Raw genomic sequence first — 20,364 nt, 5'->3', positions numbered from 1 at the left:
TGCTGTACGTTTCTTCCTCTTTTCCTTCTTTTTTCTTTGAAGAAAATGGGATAAATGTGTCAGGCTCCCGAGTTGGACCAGGCTCAACTCATCTTGTACTAACATTCGAGCGAGCTCAAACTCAAGGTCAAGATGCAGAAAGTGCCTTGTGCTAGCTTAATAAGATGTTTTGTTTTAATAATCTAAGGTAATATTTTGAATAAGATTGCCACAACACAATATAAGAAACCATTATAACATATTATTCCGATCAAAACGATGATAATATAAAATTCAAGGTAGTTTGACTTATTCTCTCTCACTTGAGACTAGTACTTGATAGCAAAAGATTGTCTGATTGTGGATGGATTAGCAAGAGAAGAAAGAATGCGTGTATGCTCTTAAATTTTGACCCAAAAAAAACTTTGGCCGCATACCAGATGAAATCGTACTACACAACATACATGGTGCTAAATTAACCTTTTTTTACTTCTAATATATATCAGGATTTTTCATAGAATTATATTATATCAAGCTAAAATCGAGCGAAACAGTATTGGCTCAAAATTAGCACGTTTTTCTATCAAGCTACATAAACTGTTTATACTCAGCTCATTTCTTCTTGAGTTGATCTCGAGTCGAGGCAAAATACAAATCAATATTGAGCGGCACACAAACCTAGAGCTTTTCTTGTAGCCCTAATCCTAGCGTGTTTAGTCCAATTAATCGATGCCTACAAATGCTTCAAAAATCACGCTGATAAAACCTATATTTTGTGTGGTACGAGAACCCATGCACCCTAGCCGCCGCCTTCTCGTCCTCCAAAACAAAGCTAGGGTTCATGCCTCTCGCCAGCGCCACCGCGGGTCTGACTTATCTCCAGTGGCCCTAGGGCCACGGGGGGCGTAGTGGATCCTGCCAAGGGCTGGTGAGAGGGCTTCGTTGTTAGTCGTTTCTTCGAGTTTGTTAGGATTTGTGTCCTATTCAGGAAGACTAGATGGCAACGGCTCACTGGAGATGGAATAAAGGTCTCCCCGCCTAGCCCTCGTTCTGGTTGTGCGTCTAGCATCATTGATGGGCGTGTGGAGGTGTGTCTCTGGCGGATCTATCCTCGGTGGATTTGCTCGGGTCTGGTTGGTGTTCGTCTATGTTCATATATCCTCGGGTTGGATCCTTTCGACATACGTTGTTCTTCATCGCCGGCGGTTGTTGTTTTGGTGCACTGGTCTTATGGGGTCTTAGCACGATGACTTCCCGACTGTCTAGCACAATAAGTTTGTGCCCGACTCTGACGAGTGAGGGGCAATAACTGCGGCGTGCCTTCGGCTCGCTTTAGTGCTGGTAGTTATCGCTAGATGATCTACGGATCTAAATGTAATTTATATAATTTCTGGTGTTCGTTCAACTGCCATGATTGAATATGAATGAATCGGAAGTTTTATTTACAAAAAATCACACGGATAAAAAATAATCGGGTGGATCGGTATAAGGAGTGGCGCTATCCTACTCATACAGTGATCGTGCTTGTGATCACGGAAAACGGGCATGGAGTTGATAGGCGCCACGGGCGGCTAGGGTCCCTGCCAAGAACCAAACATAAACTGTCGCTGCTGGCGAGCTGTGAAGCACCACAGCATAAATCATGCAGCTGGCGACGTACAATAATCAGTCACTCAATGAGCAGAATGATAGGATCCGTTAATTAAGCCCAAACAGCTACTATGCTCCTGGCATCGCCTCAATGTTGGTAGTAGACGACAGTGCTGTCTACGAACAAATTAAGCATGCTTCCCGAGTTGATAATGTTTGGACGTACGTATTGTACACATGCACAGCAGTGTCGAGCAGCAACTGATTGATTGAAGCAACAAAAAGGAACAAACATGTGTGCGCACGTGTCCACGTGCCGCGGTCGCTTGACCTACCACGACGACCGCTTTGGCTTTTTGGCGCGCGTACAGATACTGAGATTGCGTGACATGCAAAGCTCAAAGTTACCGGCTGGCTGGCCGGACACATGCCACCTTTGCTTGCCGAGCAACCATGCGTCCACATGGCGAACCTGCGTGGACACAACACTTCTGTTTATTTTGTTTAGGATATTTACAACGCCGATCCGCAAACTTCCTTGCAACGACCGTGTTGTTTGGACCGTAAAAACCATCCAATGTCGAGCTGTATTAGTCTGTGTGATAGTTCGGACGTGATTTGCGGCAAATCAAAGACAAAAATGGAGAAATTTACAGGAGTCCAGATCGACGCCAAGCCCATTTCTGACGCCCTAGGCCACCAAAAAATACCTCCCGCGCGCATCCCCGGCGCCAGCTGCCCGCATTCATGTCGCTCCGCATTGAGGGCAGCTCGGGGCGGACGCCCGGCTGAACACGCCTCCTCGCTGCATCCATACGCCTTCATTAACCCCACGTGGAAGCCAAGAAACCTACTTCGTCCACATGTTCGTTCATTAGCGGGTCGGCATTAAACGCAACGCCAGCCGAGCTCCTCTCGTCTACCCTGTATTGAAACGAGGTCACACATCGGGCAAGAACCACACCCCTCCGCCGCTCCCTCCATCTCCTCCTTTACCACTCTTTCGATGGCTTCTGAAGAGCATTTCTCCAGCATACAAGCCAGCTGGGTGGCCCGTCGAGCCGGTCGAATACAAGCGAGGCAGCTCGCTGTTCCACCTCCTGCGCCTGACCCGACGGAGCAAGTTGCCGCCCTACGCCGCCGCGTGGTTCAGCAACTCGCCGCTCCAGGCCCACCCGATGAGGAATGGCGAGTTGCTCCACACCGGCACGGGCGTCATCGCTACCGTCGACAGCGCCGCGCCGCGCCGCCCGTGCCTGCGACCGTGCCATGCAGGCGGAGAGCGACGAGTCGGTGGTCGGCGCCTCCGCATCCGCCGCCACCATCGAAGAGAAGTAGAACACGGGAGTCCGCTGCCGCTTGGGTCCCATGAAGGCCACCACCTAGGCAACATCGGCGTACATAGTCGGTATCTTGCCCGGTTCTTCTCTTGCGAGGACCTACGTTGATCCCACATGGGCTTCACGGAAGCGGAGGCGCCGCCTTCCCCTCCCGCTGAAGCATCAGCCGGGGGGTTCCACTACATGAGTAGTGGGGAAGCGAGCCGTCCTTTGCGCTGAAGCATATACCTGCGGGGCTCTCGACAGTTCGGTGATCGAGCTGCCGAAAATGAGGAAGGCAAAGGGATCCGCGGCAGCGATTTAGATTAGGTATTATCCTTCAGAGCCGGACTAGCATCGCTTATTGATGTAAATGTAATGAAATCCGTAATGTTTATATGAAAATCTGGCATTTTTATATAAAATCCGTCATATTTATATGAATTTCAATCGTGTTTGCATGAATTTTGTTCGATTGGTTTAAGTTGTTGTGAAAATGTATGCGGCTATGGTTGAATGGCTGCCTCCCGCATCCGTGTCCATGGACCGGACCCCTCCTATCCGTAAACGGATGCGGGCGTTGCCATTGGAGATGCCCTTAGCTCCCCGTTTTCCAAAGTTTTCTAATTCCCATGTGGGTTCTTATAATCATATACTTATTACATACTTTAGACAGAAATTGATGGTTTGTTTCGAAGAATGAAATTCTCAGTGCATTTTTGTTGCTGTTGAAATTTTAGGTGTAAGTAGTGCTCTGCCGGTATGCCCTACTCAAGACGGTGCAACCAATTAGTGGTTGTTTCCAGTGGCGGAGCCAGGAAAGTCGAGCGATGCTAAAACACATTGATGATGGCCAAACCTTAGAAAAAATGAGCTTTTTGCAGTAAATAAGCAATAATCATGTACCGTTCATAAGCAAATTAGCATGTAATCCCTGTTGTTAGGGGGCCCAGGGCCCTTGCTGGTCCCTCTGTCTTCGCCAGTGGTTGTTTCGAGAGCATAGGGCGGTCCATGTATGCATGTGTGCAACAAGCATAAGCAACAGACCATTTCTTGCTCACGCGTGTGTGATTTGCCATGGACATCAAAATCAGCATGAGCTATCCAGAACACCAGCTACTGCCTAGTAGTAAAGCCGTAGATCTTGGCTATGGTTAGCGTGCAAGGAGGAAGAAACCCGTGTACAGCAACACAGGGACGTTCTACCGGCCCGTTGAATTAATACTGCTGCAAATTAGAGCAGTTGTACCCGGCAAGAAACCCCGTGGTGTTGCTTGCACCTCAAAATTACCTACATACGCTCTGAGGTACACTTTTGCTTAAGCTACATCCATCAGTCTGGTGGACGGAACTACGTATACGTGCATGCCATGCACCGGTGTATATGCATTGCGTCCTTCTTGCCCTCGCATTTGCAATACCTGTTCTAAAATGAGTTTTGCTAGCACATGCTTGCTTAGAATCTCCTAGATTCCTGGCGACTGCCCACCGTCCGGTTTGCGTCGTGATTTATCCGGTTCTTGCAATCCGGCCTACTCAAAAGTGGCAAGATGAAGCTACCGTTGTGTGCCAAGCATCTACAGTTGGAGCCCCTAAACCCGTCTCAAACAACCGGACTACGTCCTGGCCAGTGACCAGTCATAAAAAAGCGACTCAGACGGATGCCTCAAACGTCCGGGCTAACCGGCACCCCTTATATCCAACCCAAATCTGGAACGGATATATGGATACTCAGGCACGTCCGTCACGTCGGACTGACGGTGGGGTTCCACAAAAAAACACTCCGAAACCCGGCGGTCCGAAGCTCGTCTCCCCCGTCGGACCGATGGTGTCATGAGGCCCCACTCCGGCAGGCCGCGTAATGCCTAGCCCGACTATTTAAGCCGATTGCCGGCACGGAAACCCTACACATCCACATTTCCCCCCTCCTGCCCGCCGCCGCACTTCCTAGGGGAGCCTATATAAAGGGGGGAGGGAGGGGCAGCCGCACCCTTGAGTCTTGGCGCCTCCCTCTCCCCTACTACACCTCTCCCTCTCGCAGTAGAACGGCGAAGCCCTGCTGCAGTGACCCCTGCATCCATCACCACACCGTCGTGCTGCTGGATCTTCATCAACCTCTTCTCCCCCCCTGCTGGATCAAGAAGGAGGAGACGTCATGCTGACCGTACGTGTGCTGAACGCGGAGGTGCCGTCCGTTCGGCGCTAGGATCTCCGGTGATTTGGATCACGTCGAGTACGACTTCCTCATCCCCGTTCTTTGAACGCTTCCGCGCGTGATCTACAAAGGTATGTAGATGCAATCCGATCACTCGTTTCTAGATGAACTCATAGATGGATCTTGGTGAAACCGTAGGAAAAATTTTGTTTTCTGCAACGTTCCCCAACAGTGGCATCATGATCTAGGTCTATGCGTAGTTCCTTTTGCACGAGCAGAACACAATTTGTTGTGGGCGTAGATGTTGTCAACTTTCTTGCCGCTACTAGTCTTATTTTGCTTCAGCAGTATTGTGGGATGAAGCGGCCCGGACCAACCTTACACGTACGCTTACATGAGATCGGTTCCACCGACTGACATGCACTAGTTGCATAAGGTGGCTGGTGGGTGTCTGTCTCTTCCACTTTAGTTGGAGCGGATTCGATGAAAAGGGTCCTTATGAAGGGTAAATAGAAGTTGACAAATCACGTTGTGGCTTTCACGTAGGTAAGAAAACGTTCTTGCTAGAACCCTATTACAGCCACGTAAAACTTGCAACAACAATTAGAGGACGTCTAACTTGTTTTTGCAGCAAGTGTTTTGTGATGTGATATGGCCAAAGTTGTGATGAATGATGAATGATATATATGTGATGTATGAGATGTTCATGCTATTGTAATAGGAATCACGACTTGCATGTCGATGAGTATGACAACTGGCAGGAGCCATAGGAGTTGTCTTTATTTTTTGTATGACCTGCGTGTCATTGAGAAACGCCATGTAAATTACTTTACTTTATTGCTAAACATGTTAGCCATAGTAGTAGAAGTAATAGTTGGCGAGCAACTTCATGGAGACACGATGATGGAGATCATGATGATGGAGATCATGGTGTCATGCCGGTGACAAGATGATCATGGAGCCCCAAGATGGAGATCAAAGGAGCTATGTGATATTGGCCATATCATGTCACTATTATTATTTGATTGCATGTGATGTTTATCATGTTTTTGCATCTTGTTTACTTAGAACGACGGTAGTAAATAAGATGATCCCTCATAATAATTTCAAGAAAGTGTTCCCCCTAACTGTGCACTGTTGCGACAATTCGTTGTTTCGAAGCACCACGTGATGATCGGGTGTGATAGATTCCAACGTTCACATACAATGGGTGTAAGACAGATTTACACATGCAAACACTTAGGTTGACTTGACGAGCCTAGCATGTACAGACATGGCCTCGGAACACAAAAGACCGAAAGGTCGAGCATGAGTCGTATAGAAGATACGATCAACATGAAGATGTTCACCGATGTTGACTAGTCCGTCTCACGTGATAATCGGACACGACCTAGTTAACTCGGATCATGTTATACTTAGATGACTGGAGGGATGTCTATCTAAGTGGGAGTTCATTGAATAATTTGATTAGACGAACTTAATTATCATGAACTTAGTCTAAAATCTTTACAACATGTATTGTAGATCAAATGGCTAACATTGTCCTCAACTTCAATGCGTTCCTAGAGAAAACCAAGCTGAAAGACGATGGCAGCAACTATACGGACTGGGTCCGGAACCTGAGGATCATCCTCATAGCTGCCAAGAAAGATTATGTCCTACAAGCACCGCTAGGTGAAGCACCTGTTCTCCCTGCAGAACAAGACGTTATGAACGCTTGGCAGACACGTACCGATGATTACTCCCTCGTTCAGTGCGGCATGCTTTACAGCTTAGAGCCGGGGCTCCAAAAGCGTTTTGAGAGACACGGAGCATATGAGATGTTCGAAGAGCTGAAAATGGTTTTTCAAGCTCATGCCCGGGTCGAGAGATATGAAGTCTTCGACAAGTTCTTCAGCTGTAAGATGGAGGAAAACAGTTCTGTCAGTGAGCACATACTCACTATGTCTGGGTTACATAACCGCTTGACTCAGCTGGGAGTTAATCTCCCGGATGACGCGGTCATTGACAGAATCCTTCAGTCGCTTCCACCGAGCTACAAGAGCTTTGTGATGAACTTCAATATGCAGGGGATGAAAAAGACCATTCCTGAAGTATTTGCAATGCTAAAATCAGCAGAGGTAGAAGTCAAAAAGGAACATCAAGTGTTGATGGTGAATAAAACCACTAAGTTCAAGAAAGGCAAGGGTAAGAAAACCTTCAAGAACGACAGCAAGGGAGTTGCCGCGCCCGGCAAGCAAGCTGCCGGGAAGAAGCCAAAGAATGGACCCAAGCCCGAGACTGAGTACTTTTATTGCAAGGAAAGTGGTCACTGGAAGCGGAACTGCCCCAAATACTTAGCAGACAAGAAGGCCGGCAAAACGAAAGGTATATGTGATATACATGTAATTGATGTGTACCTTACCAGTACTCGTAGTAGCTCCTGGGTATTTGATACCGGTGCAGTTGCTCACATTTGTAACTCAAAGCAGGAGCTGCGGAATAAGCGGAGACTGGCGAAGGACGAGGTGACGATGCGCGTCGGGAATGGTTCCAAGGTCGATGTGATCGCCGTCAGCACGCTACCTCTACATTTACCTACGGGATTAGTTTTGAACCTCAATAATTGTTATTTAGTGCCAAGTTTGAGCATGAACATTGTATCAGGATCTCGTTTAATACCAGATGGCTACTCATTTAAATCCGAGAATAATGGTTGTTCTATTTGTATGAGAGATATGTTTTATGGTCATGCTCCGATGGTGAATGGTTTATTCTTAATGAATCTCGAGCGTAATGCTACACATATTCATAGTGTGAGTACCAAAAGATGTAAGATTAATAATGATAGTCCCACATACTTGTGGCACTGCCGCCTTGGTCACATAGGTGTCAAACGCATGAAGAAGCTCCATGCAGATGGACTTTTAGAGTCTCTTGATTACGAATCATTTGACACATGCGAACCATGCCTCATGGGTAAAATGACCAAGACTCCGTTCTCAGGAACAATGGAGCGAGCAACCAACTTATTGGAAATCATACATACTGATGTGTGCGGTCCAATGAGTGTTGAGGCTCGCGGTGGTTATCGTTATGTTCTCACCCTCACTGATGACTTGAGTAGTATGGGTATGTCTACTTAATGAAACACAAGTCTGAGACCTTTGAAAGGTTCAAGGAATTTCAGAGTGAGGTTGAGAATCAACGTGACAGGAAAATCAAGTTCCTGCGATCAGATCGTGGAGGAGAATACTTGAGTCACGAATTTGGCACACACACTTAAGAAAATATGGAATAGTTTCACAACTCACGCCGCCTGGAACACCTCAGCGTAATGGTGTGTCCGAACGTCGTAATCGCACTCTATTAGATATGGTGCGATCTATGATGTCTCTTACCGATTTACCGCTATCTTTTTGGGGCTATGCTTTAGAGACTACCGCATTCACTTTAAATAGGGCTCCGTCAAAATCCGTTGAGACGACACCGTATGAGTTATGGTTTGGGAAGAAACCTAAGCTGTCGTTTCTAAAAGTTTGGGGATGCGATGCTTATGTCAAGAAACTTCAACCTGAAAAGCTCGAACCCAAGTCAGAAAAATGCGTCTTCATAGAATACCCTAAAGAAACTATTGGGTATACCTTCTACCTCAGATCCGAAGGCAAGATCTTTGTTGCCAAGAATGGATCCTTTCTAGAGAAGGAGTTTCTCTCAAAAGAAGTAAGTGCGAGGAAAGTAGAACTTGATGAAGTATTACCTCTTGAACCGGAAAATGGCGCAACTCAAGAAAATGTTCCTGAGGTGCCTGCACCGACTAGAGAGGAAGTTAATGATGATGATCATGAAACTTCAGATCAAGCTGCTACTGAACTTCGTAGGTCCACAAGGACACGTTCCGCACCAGAGTGGTACGGCAACCCTGTCTTGGAAATCATGTTGTTAGACAACGGTGAACCTTCGAACTATGAAGAAGCGATGGCGGGCCCGAATTCCGACAAATGGCTGGAAGCCATGAAATCTGAGATAGGATCCATGTATGAAAACGAAGTATGGACTATGACTGACTTGCCCGTTGAGCGGCGAGCCATAAAAAATAAATGGATCTTTAAGAAGAAGACAGACGCGGATGGTAATGTGACCATCTATAAAGCTCGGCTTGTCGCTAAGGGTTATCGACAAGTTCAAGGGGTTGACTACGATGAGACTTTCTCACCGGTAGTGAAGCTGAAGTCCGTCCGAATCATGTTAGCAATTGCCGCATTCTATGATTATGAGATATGGCAAATGGACGTCAAAACGGCATTCCTTAATGGTTTCCTTAAGTAAGAACTGTATATGATGCAGCCGGAAGGTTTTGTCGATCCTAAGAATGCTGACAAGGTGTGCAAGCTCCAACGCTCGATTTATGGGCTGGTGCAAGCATCTCGGAGTTGGAACATTCGCTTTGATGAGATGATCAAAGCGTTTGGGTTTATGCAGACTTATGGAGAAGCCTGCGTTTACAAGAAAGTGAGTGGGAGCTCTGTAGCATTTCTCATATTATATGTAGATGAAATACTTTTGATGGGAAATGATATAGACCTTTTGGACAGCATTAAGGCCTACTTGAATAAAAGTTTTTCAATGAAGGACCTTGGAGAAGCTGCTTATATATTAGGCATCAAGATCTATAGAGATAGATCAAGACGCCTCATAGGTCTTTCACAAAGCACATACCTTGATAAGATATTGAAGAAGTTCAATATGGATCAGTCTAAGAAGGGATTCTTGCCTGTGTTGCAAGGTGTGAAATTGAGCTCAGCTCAATGTCCGACCACGGCAGAAGATATAGAAGAGATGAGTGTCATCCCCTATGCCTCAGCCATAGGTTCTATTATGTATGCCATGCTGTGTACCAGACCTGATGTAAACCTTGCCATAAGTTTGGTAGGTAGGTACCAAAGTAATCCCGGCAAGGAACACTGGACAACAGTCAAGAATATCCTGAAGTACCTGAAAAGGACTAAGGAAATGTTTCTCGTTTATGGAGGTGACAAAGAGCTCGTCGTAAAGGGTTACGTCGACGCTAGCTTCGACACAGATCTGGATGACTCTAAGTCACAAACCGGATACGTGTATATTTTGAATGGTGGGGCAGTAAGCTGGTGCAGTTGCAAGCAGAGCGTAGTGGTGGGATCTACATGTGAAGCGGAGTACATGGCAGCCTCGGAGGCAGCGCATGAAGCAATTTGGGTGAAGGAGTTCATCACCGACCTAGGAGTCATACCCAATGCGTCGGGGCCGATCAAACTCTTCTGTGACAACACTGGAGCTATTGCACTTGCCAAGGAGCCCAGGTTTCACAAGAAGACCAGGCACATCAAGCGTCACTTCAACTCCATTCGTGAAAATATTCAAGATGGAGACATAGATATTTGTAAAGTACATACGGACCTGAATGTAGCAGATCCGTTGACTAAACCTCTCCCTAGAGCAAAACATGATCAACACCAGAATTCCATGGGTGTTCGATTCATCACAATGTAACTAGATTATTGACTCTAGTGCAAGTGGGAGACTGTTGGAAATATGCCCTAGAGGCAATAATAAAAGGATTATTATTATATTTCCTTGTTCATGATAATTGTCTTTTATTCATGCTATAATTGTGTTATCCAGAAATCATAATACATGTGTGAATACATAGACACCAACATGTCCCTAGTAAGCCTCTAGTTGACTAGCTCGTTGATCAACAGATAGTCATGGTTTCCTGACTATGGACATTGGATGTCATTGATAACGAGATCACATCATTAGGAGAATGATGTGATGGACAAGACCCAATCCTAAACATAGCACAAGATCGTATAGTTCGTTTGCTAGAGTTTTTCCAATGTCAAGTATCTTTTCCTTAGACCATGAGATCGTGTAACTCACGGATGCCGTAGGAGTGCTTTGGGTGTACCAAACGTCACAACGTAACTGGGTGACTATAAAAGTATACTACGGGTATCTCCGAAAGTGTCTGTTGGGTTGACACGGATCAAGACTGGGATTTGTCACTCCGTATAACGGAGAGGTATCTCTGGGCCCACTCGGTAATGCATCATCATAATGAGCTCAAAGTGACCAAGTGTCTGGTCACGGGATCATGCATTATGGTACGAGTAAAGTGACTTGCCGATAACGAGATTGAACGAGGTATTGGGATACCGACGATCGAATCTCGGGCAAGTAACGTACCGATTGACAAAGGGAATTGTATACGGGGTTGCTTGAATCCTCGATATCGTGGTTCATCCGATGAGATCATCGAGGAGCATGTGGGAGCCAACATGGGTATCCAGATCCCACTGTTGGTTATTGACCGGAGAGCCATCTCGGTCATGTCTACATGTCTCCCGAACCCGTAGGGTCTACACACTTAAGGTTCGGTGACGCTAGGGTTGTAGAGATATAATATGCAGTAACCCGAAAGTTGTTCGGAGTCCCAGATGAGACCCCGGACGTCACGAGGAGTTCCGGAATGGTTCGGAGGTGAAGAATTATATATAGGAAGTGCAGTTTCGGCCATCAGAAGAGTTTCAGGGGTCACCGGTATTGTACCGGGACCACCGGAAGGGTCCCGGGGGTCCACCGGGTGGGGCCACCCATCCCGGAGGGCCCCATGGGCCAAAGTGGGGAGGGGAACCAGCCCATAGTGGGCTGGTGCGCCCCCCTTGGCCCACCCCATGCGCCTAGGGTTGGGAACCCTAGGGTGGGGGGGCGCCCCACCTGGCTTGGGGGGCACTCCACCCCTTGGCCGGCGCCCCCCCTAGGAGATCCCATTTCCTAGGGCCGGCGCCCCCCTAGGGGAGCCTATATAAAGGGGGGGAGGGAGGGGCAGCCGCACCCTTGAGTCTTGGCGCCTCCCTCTCCCCTGCTACACCTCTCCCTCTCGCAGTAGAACGGCGAAGCCCTGCTGCGGTGACCCCTGTATCCATCACCACACCATCGTGCTGCTGGATCTTCATCAACCTCTCCTCCCCCCTTGCTGGATCAAGAAGGAGGAGACGTCACGCTGACCGTATGTGTGTTGAACGCAGAGGTGCCGTCCGTTCGGCGCTAGGATCTCCGGTGATTTGGATCACGTCGAGTACGACTTCCTCATCCCCATTCTTTGAACGCTTCCGCGCGTGATTTACAAAGGTATGTAGATGCAATCCGATCACTCGTTGCTAGATGAACTCATAGATGGATCTTGGTGAAACCGTAGGAAATTTTTTGTTTTCTGCAACGTTCCCCAACAGCTGGGGATGCGGATCTGCAGGCGGCCCTCGAATACCTCCGGACGAAATTGGAGGCGGAGGCATGCCGTCGTCAGCAGGAGGCGGAGCACGCCGTGGAAGTTGACGAGATGCTCGTGTTTATGGATGAGAAGGAGGAGGAGCTGGAGCCCTGCTATGCGCCCACCTACCCGGTGCCCGGTGTCGTGGTTCTAAGTCTGACAGTAAAGTAGGGGTAGGAATCTAGAGGCAAGATCTTAGCTACGATGAGATTGTGCACGCAAGATGTACGAGTTCAGGCCCTTCGCGGTGGAAGTAATAGCCCTACGTCTCGATGCCCGGAGGCTCGGTCGATTGGATTATGCGTGAAGTTACAGGGGGTGCGAACCCTTGTGCCAGAGGAGGGGGTGGCTTATATAGAGTGCGCCAGGACCCCAACCAGCCCACGTTACAAGTGTTCAATGTACATAAAGAGAGGACGTTACTGGTAACGTCAGCATTAAAGTGATATAAATGACCCTTAAGACTACGGAGTGAACGCCCGACTGTTGCCATCCTGAGTGGCCTTTGATCTTCTGCGCTCCGAGTGGTTTGTGATATGATTGAATGGAATTGGATTATCCGAGTGGAACTCATCGTCGAGTGGGTTGTACCTTGAAGTAATTCCAGTCGGTAGAATTTGCTATCCTTTGGATGTCTTTGACTATAGGGCAGTGTCCTTGGGGAGGGTACTTAGATCATGTCTATTGCCCTACCCTAGGTACACGACAACGTCATTAGCCCCCGAATGGTTCTGGCTTCGAGTGAAAACTGAAGTTGACAATGGTTCCGACCCAACCCTGATGCTACGGAAGCATATGACCGGATTGGATAACCATGCAACAGCTTCAACTTCGTTTTCAGTCGCCTTGAGCCATTCAGAAGTTTGTCGAGTGAAGTTTCTGCTGATGAGTTTCGACTGCTAGTGTTGTATAAAATCTTTGGTATGATCGACTACCCTGCTGTTCCCGAATCTGGCGGGATTCGAAATTTGGGAAAGCGCATGGGGCGGAGAGGACCGTGGTAATCAGAGCAGATTAGGCAGGGGCGCCTCGATCCCTGCGCCACCTTTTTCGCCACGTACTGCGCGCGCCTGTTGCGGGATTTGACAGGATCGCCTGGGTCCATGATAATCCCCAAGTGCAGGGAATCATCATAGTAATTTCCAAAGGTGGAAGTGATAAGTATGGAGTGTTGAACCCACAAGGAGCTAAAGGTAAGATCAATATTCTCTCAAGCCCTATCAGCCACTGATATGACTCTGCGTACACCGAACGTTTGCTTCCAACTAGCAACGAGAAATAAAACTATGTTGTGGGTATGAAGTGGATAACTTTGCATGATATCAGAGAGCTAAAATATGAAAGTAGGTGTTGTTATCATAAAGTTAGAATATATTACTAAATATTATAAATAGCGAGTGTGGAATACTGGTGGATCGGTGTGCGGAATTGTCCTAGGCAATTGTTAACAAGACCGATAGTCGTCATTGCAGTTTCATATAAGGGAGAGGCATAAGCTAACATACTTTCTCTTCTTGGATCATATGCACTTATGATTGGAACTCTAGCAAGCATCCGCAACTACTAAAGATCATTAAGGTAAAACCCAACCATAGCATTAAAGCATCAAGTCCTCTTTATCCCATACGCAAGAACCCCCTTACTCAGGTTTGTGTTTCAGTCACTCACGCAACCCACTATAAGCGAATCATAAACGTATTGCAACACCCTACAGCGGGAATCCCTCACACTTGTGCGACACGGAGGGCACCATAAGACATCACCAAAATAAAGCATACAACTCGTACCAATCTAGATCATCAATCAACCCAAAGACAAAGGATATCTACTCAAAACATCATAGGATGGCAACACATCATTGGATCATAATATGTGGCATAAAGCACCATGTTCAAGTAGGGATTATAGCGGGGTGAGAGAGAGTGGACCGCGTAAAAAAGACGAGGATGGTGATGTTGATGAAGACGATCACCGCCGCGATGATTCCCCTCTCGATGGCACTCCGGTGCCACCAAGAGAGAGGAGGAGAGGTTCTCCCCCTTGTGCTTCCTCCTCCATGGCCTCCCCACTGGATGGGGAGAGGTTCCCCCTCTGGTCCTTGGCCTTCATGATGATAATGGCCCCTCGGGGATCCTCCTCCATGCCCTCCGGTGATGATGGCCCCCTCCGGCAGGGTGCCGGAGAGGGCCTAGATTGGTTTTCGGTGGCTACAGAGGCTTCTGGCGGCGGAACTCCCAATCTAGGTTTCTTTCTAGAAGTTTTGGTTTATATATGAGGTGTTGGAGTCGGGAACAAGGCAGGGGGTCTTCGGGCTGTCCACGAGGCAGGGGGGTGCGCCCACGCCCAGGGGGGTGGGCGCGCCCCCACCCTCGTGGGCAGCCCGGTCTCTTCTGGCCCAGTTCTTTTACATCCTGGCCTTTTTCTGGTCCAAAAATAAGCTCGTCAAGTTTCAGGTCAATTGGACTCCGTTTGGTTTTCCTTTTCTGCGATACTAAAAAACAACGAAAAAAATAGAAACTGGCACTGGCTCTAGGTTAATAGTTTAGTCCCAAAAATCATATAAAATAGCATATAAATGCATATAAAACATCCTAGATGGATAATATAATAGCATGAATACTTCATAAATTATAGATACGTTGGAGACATATCAGCATCTCCAAGCTTAATTCATGCTTGTCCTCGAGTAGGTAAATGATAAAAGAAATAATTTATGAAGTGTGAATGCTAGCAAGTGCATAAGTTTCATCAATGATAGTTCCAATCACTTTTCTAGCATCATTATGTATCATAACAGTAGCTCATTTTCATAAATCTTTTCATGATCAAGTAACAAGCTATTCACATGTTAAAGTATAGGTCATAAACTCTCTTGAAAACTAACAAACTATATTCTCAGTCATCAAACAATTGCAAGTATCTTATTTTCAGGAAGGGTCTATGTCAGAGCTTTGATTTAGCAAACTCCACATACTCAACTATCATTTAGTCTTTCACAATTACTAACACTCACATGATATTTATGGGTTCAAAGTTTTAATCGGACACAGAGAAAGATAGGGGCTTATAGATTCGCCTCCCAACCTTTTACCTCAAGGGTAATGTCAACAATAATAGTTCATGATAACTTACATCCAATTGGATATATATATATATATATATATATATATATATATCAGGATCTTTCCAACACAATGTGCTTGCCAAAGGATAAAATGTAAAAAGGAAAGGTGAAGATCACCAAGACTCTTGCATAAGGGTAGAAGATAAAAGTAAAAGATAGGCCCTTCGCAGAGTGAAGCAGAGGTTGTCATGCGCTTTTATGGTTGGATGCACAAAATCTTAATGCAAAAGAACGTCACTTTATATTGCCACTTGTGATATGGACTTTTATTATGCAGTCCGTCGCTTTTATTTCTTCCACATCACAAGATCGTATAAAGCTTATTTTCTCCACATTAATAGATCATACATATTTAGAGGGCAATTTTTATTGCATGCACCGATGACAACTTACTTGAAGGGCCTTACTCAATCCATAGGTAGGTATGGTGGACTCTCATGGCAAAACTGGTTTAAGGAAGGTTTGGAAGCACAAGTAGTATCTCTACTTGGTGCAAAGAATTTGGCTAGCATGAGGGGGAAAAACAAGCTCAACATGTTGGATGATCCAAGACAATATACTTTATTTCGGATATAAGAAAACATAACCCATTACATTGTCTTCCTTGTCCGACATCAACCTTTTAGCATGTCATATTTTAATGAGTGCTCATAATTACAAAAGATGTCCAAGATAGTATATTTATATGTGAAATCTCTCTTCCATCAATATTTTTTCATGAATTGTTCAAGTGACCAATTCTACGTTTGCTAACTTTCAATAAGTTTACTACCTATACTTATTCTATGTGAAGTCATTACTCCCCATGGTATAAGCATATGAAACATATATAAATTCAGATTTATGATATTCAATTATTCAACCATTCACTCATACGATATACGTGAAGCACGTGAGTAAATGACAAACTACTCCAAAAGATAATAGTGAAGGACACTGAGTAGTCAAATAATTAACTAGCCATGGGAGGATTCTTTTTCATTTAATAATTCAGATCCAATGATTTTATTCAAACAGCAAGTAAAATAAAAAATATGCTCCAAGCAAAACACATATCATGTGACGAATAAAAATATAGCTCCGAGTAAGGTATACCGATAGTTTTGAAGACGAAAACAGGGGATGCCTTCCGGGGCATCCCCAAGCTTAGGCGCTTGAGTCTTCCTTGAATATTACCTTAGGGTGCCTTGGGCATCCCCAAGCTTAGGGTCTTTTCACTCCTTATTCTCCTCATATCGATATCTCACCCAAAGCTTGAAAACTTCAATCACACAAAACTTAACGGAACTTCGTGGGATATGTTAGTATGATAAAGAGTAAACCATTCACTTTGGTACTGTCAAAGACAAGGTTCATAATTGTTCTCACACAATGCCTACTGTACCATATCATTTCTACAATTTATATTGAGAAATATAAGCCATAGAAACTAGAAAACAAGCGAACTATGCAATGGAAACAGAATCTGTCAGAAACAGAACAATCTGTAATGATCTGAACACCAACCATACTTCTGCTACTCATACAATTATGAAATAAATTGGTGGATGTGAGGCATTTGTCTATTAATCTTTTGCAAAAAGAATCAGCACCAAAGCACTCTTCTGTAAAAAAAAATGGCAGCTAATCTCGTGAGCGCAAAGTTTCTGTTTTTTACAGCAAGATCACATTAACTTTCACCCAAGTCTTCCCAAAGGTCTTACTTGGCACTTTATTGAAACAAAAGCTATAAAACATGATTACTACAGTAGCTTAATCATGAGAACGCACAAAAATAATAAGGATAAATATTGGGTTGTCTCCCAACAAGCGCTTTTCTTTAATGCCTTTTAGCTAGGCATGATGATTTCAATGATACTCACATAAAAGATAAGAATTGAAACCTAAAGAGAGCATCATGAAAAATATGAATAGCATATCTAAATCTAACCCACTTCCTATGCCTAGGAATTTTGTGAGCACATAATTTATAGGAACAAGAATCAACTAGCATAGGAAGGCAAAGCAAGTATAACTTCAAAACTTTAAGCACATAGAGAGGAAACTTGATATTATTGCAACTCCTACAAGCATTTATTCCTTCCTCATAATAATTTTCAGTAGCATCGTGAATGAATTCAACAACATAACCATCACCTAAAGCATTCTTTTCATGATCTACAAGCAAAGAGATTTTTCTACTCTCCACATAAGCAAAATTCTTCTCATTCGGAATAGCGGGATCACTAGTTCCTAAAGTTGACACTCTTCCAAACCCGCTTTAGATGATAGTGTTATTCATACTCCAAAATATATAAGTGAAGTTCATGGAGCGTTCTACAATTAATATAAACTAACCCATATCCAAGCTCAAAATATATAAGTGAAGCACACGAAGCTTTCTATAAAACCATACTCAAAAGATTTAAGTGAAGCACAAAGAGCAATTCTATAGGATCATACTTAAAAGATATAAGTGAAGAACATGAAGAATTCTATAAACCAATGAAGGGCTATCTCATACTAGCATGGTTCTTAAAGAAAAATAAAAACACAAAGGAAACAAATCATGTGAACAAAACAAAAACATGGGTGTACCGATAATTTGTTGAAGAAGAAAGATGGGATGCCAACCGGGGCATCCCCAAGCTTAGATGCTTGAGTATCCTTAGAATATTTACTTGGGGTGCCTTGGGCATCTCCAAGCTTGAGCTCTTGCCTCTTGTGGGAGTCCTGGATTTGGGGGTCTCCGGACTGCCGGACTATATCCTTTGGCCGGACTGTTGGACTATGAAGATACGAGATTGAAGACTTCGTCCTGTGTCCGGATGGGTCTCTACTTGGCGTGGAAGGCAAGCTAGGCAATACGGATATGCATATCTCCTCCTTTGTAACCGACATTGTGTAACCCTAGCCTCCTCCGGTGTCTATATAAACCGGAGGGCTTTAGTCCGTAGGACAACAGACAATCATACCATAGGCTAGCTTCTAGGGTTTAGCCTCTCCGATTCATGGTAGATTGTAACGCCCTCGATGCGGCTATATCTCCCATGTGTCGAAGCACGACTTAGAGGCATAACCGCATTGAAAGCAATGTCGCAAGTGAGGTAATCTTCACACAACCCATGTAATACATAAGGGAAAGAGATACATAGTTGGCTTACAATCGCCACTTCACACAATTACATGAATAAAGCATTACATCATCCAATACCAACAAGGTCCGACTACGGAACCAAAATAAAAGAAGACTACCCCAAATGCTACACAGATCCCCGATCGTCCCGACTGGGCTCCACTACTGATCAACTGGAAACGAAACAACATAAAGGACAAGATCTTCATCGAGCTCCTCCTTGAGCTTGGTTGCGTCACCTGCTAAGTAACATCGGCACCTGCAAGCTGGTTTTGGAAGTATCTGTGAGTCACGGGGACTCAGCAATCTTGCACCCTCACGATCAAGATTATTTAAGCTTATGGGTAAGGTAAAGGTATGCGGTGGAGCTACAACAAGCGACTAGCATATATGGTGGCTAACATATTTGCAAAAGAGAGCGAGAAGAGAAGGCAAAAGCACGGTCGATGAACTATGATCAAGAAGTGATCCTAAAACAACCTACGTCAAGCATAACTCCAACACCGTGTTCACTTCCCGGACTCCGCCGAGAAGAGGCCATCACGGTAACACACACAGTTGATGTATTTTAATTAAGGTCAACTTCAGGTTTTCTACAATCGGACATTAACAAATTCCCATCTGCCCATAACCGCGGGAACGGCTTTCGAAAGTTCAAAACCCTGCAGGGGTGTCCCAACTTAGCCCATCACAAACTCTCACGGTCAACGAAGGATATTCCTTCTCCCAAGACAATCCAATCAGGCTCGGCATCCAGGTTACAAGACATCCTCGACAATGGTAAAACAAGTCCAGCAAAGCCGCCCGATGCGCCAACATCCTGAAAGGAGCTGCACATATCTCGTTCTTAGGGCAACACCGGATGAGACATCCTACGAGTAAAACCAGCCCTCAAGTTTCCCTGAGGTGGCCCCGCAGTCTACTCAGTTCGGACCAACACTTAGACAAGCACTGGCCCGGGGGGGTTAAAAATAAAGATGACCCTTGGGCTGGCCTAACCCAAGGGAAAAAAGGCTAGGTGGCGAATGGTAAAACCAAGGTTGGGCCTTGCTGGAGGAGTTTTATTCAAAGCGAACTGTCAAGGGGTTCCCATTATACCCAACCGCGTAAGGAACGCAAAATCCGGAAACATAACACCGATATGACGGAAACTAGGGCGGCAAGAGTGGAACAAAACACCCGGCATAAGGCCGCGCCTTCCACCCTTTACCAAGTATATAGATGCATTAATTAAATAGGAGATATTGTGATATCCCAACAAGTAAACATGTTCCAACAAGGAACAACATCTCCATGTTCCAACAAGGAACAAACTTCAATCTTCACCTGCAACTAACAACGCTATAAGAGGGGCTGAGCAAAGCGGTAACATAGCCAAACAACGATTTGCTAGGACAAGGTGGGTTAGAGTCTTGGTTCAACAATATGGGAGGCATGATAAGCAAGTGGTAGGTGTCGCAGCATAGGCATAGAAAAAGAGCGAGCAACTAGCAAGCAAAGATAGAAGTGATTTCGAGGGTATGGTCATCTTGCCTGAGATCTCGCAAGGAAGAAGAACGAGTCTGTGAAGAAGACAAACGGACGTAGTCGAACGGATCCTCACACACGCGACGTTATTGGAACCAACCCGAAGAAACAACACCGGAAAGAAGCAAACAACATTTTAAACATTTTAAACATGGATGAAAGTTGCATACTGTTAAATGACATGAAAATATGAACAAAAAGTATAAATGACATGTTTTAAATGGATGCATGGATATTTAGTTATCAACAAAGCAAAACTAGTGG

This window comes from Triticum dicoccoides, chromosome 3A (assembly GCF_002162155.2).
Source record: "Triticum dicoccoides isolate Atlit2015 ecotype Zavitan chromosome 3A, WEW_v2.0, whole genome shotgun sequence".
In the NCBI taxonomy this organism is placed as follows: domain Eukaryota; kingdom Viridiplantae; phylum Streptophyta; class Magnoliopsida; order Poales; family Poaceae; genus Triticum; species Triticum dicoccoides.
Note: the sequence above shows the minus strand (reverse complement) of the source record.